The sequence below is a fragment of the Bubalus kerabau genome, chromosome 7, assembly GCF_029407905.1.
Source record: "Bubalus kerabau isolate K-KA32 ecotype Philippines breed swamp buffalo chromosome 7, PCC_UOA_SB_1v2, whole genome shotgun sequence".
NCBI classification, from domain to species: domain Eukaryota; kingdom Metazoa; phylum Chordata; class Mammalia; order Artiodactyla; family Bovidae; genus Bubalus; species Bubalus kerabau.
In genome coordinates this window covers 8,512,333-8,513,710 of record NC_073630.1, presented here as the reverse complement: position 1 = coordinate 8,513,710, position 1,378 = coordinate 8,512,333, and positions in this window count along the sequence as shown.

Here is a 1,378-nt window from a genome sequence, read left to right as displayed (position 1 = left end):
GCTGTAAGAAAATACCATGGACTGAGTAGTTTAAACAACAGAAATTTATTTTCTCTCCATTCTGGAGGCTGGAAGTGAAAACCAAGGTGTTGACTGAGTTGGGTCTTTCTTGGGGCTGTGAGGGAAGGACCTGTTCCAGTGCCCCTCTCTTTGCCTTGTAGATGGCCACCTTCTCCATGCGTCTCTTGATGTCATCTTCATTCTATGCTATTTCTGAGTCCAGTTCACTTTTTATAAAGACACTGGCCATATCAGATTGGGGCTAACCCTAATGATCTCATTTTAATTTACTTATGTAAAGACCCTGTCTTCAAATAAAGTCACTTTCTGAGTTACTGGAGATTAACAATTTAATATATGAATCTGAGGGGACACAATTTAGCCCATGCAGAGAATGGATTAGGGTGGAGTTTTGAGTTGGAGTCAAGAACGGTTACAAAGGCAGTGAGTAAAACAGGTGAGAAATGCTGCAAGTGGGTCTGGATTCTTGGACATAGCTGTATAAAAGTATAAGTGGATGTGAGAGTTGTTTAGGAATGCAAATTTGCAAATACTGGTCATTGTTTGGATGGCTGGGTCAGGGAGAGAGTGGAGTTAAAAATGCTTCTGTAAGCATTCAGCATAAATCACTGTGAATATTGGTTCTATTCCCAGTACGAGGACTACAAGAAGAGTTTGAAGGTGATGATTTCTCTTTTGGGTATGATGATTTTAGATGTATGGGGAATAACCGAGAGAAGATAACCAGGAAAAAATGGGTCAGCATCTGAGCTGGAAATCACAGTTACATACTCAGCTTGTTTATTTCCTGTCTTTTTCCCCTAAAATAAGCATGTAGGCTGCAATTGGTTTGTTGGGTGTTTTAGCTTCATCTCACAAGTTGTGATATTCAACAAATCCATACAGAGCATCTGCTATGCCAGGCACTGTCTGGGCCATGAGAGATTTCTCAGGGCATAAACTAGAAGAGATCCCTGCCTTTATTCCAGTGTAGGAAGACACATAGTAAAAAATAAATGTATGATAAATATGTCAAATGTATACTATGTTAGCAGGTGGTAAATGCTATTTTAAAAGACAATTAACTTGAGTTCATGAGATCAGGAGTACCACAGGGCCCAGGGATGAGGGAAATCATACAATATTAAATTAGTTTGTAGTAAAGTCTTGATAAGAAGGGGTAATTTTAGGAAAGACTTGAAGATAGTGAAGTAATTCACCAAAGGTTTCTCTGGAAGCAAAGAGTTCTAAGTAGAGGGAGGAACTAGAGCATAAGTCTGAGAAGGGTTCACGTTGATGTATGTAGGAGCAGACAAAGAGACTGAAGTGGAGTAGCACATGGGAGGAACGGGGTACAAGACTGGAGAGGTGGTGGAGG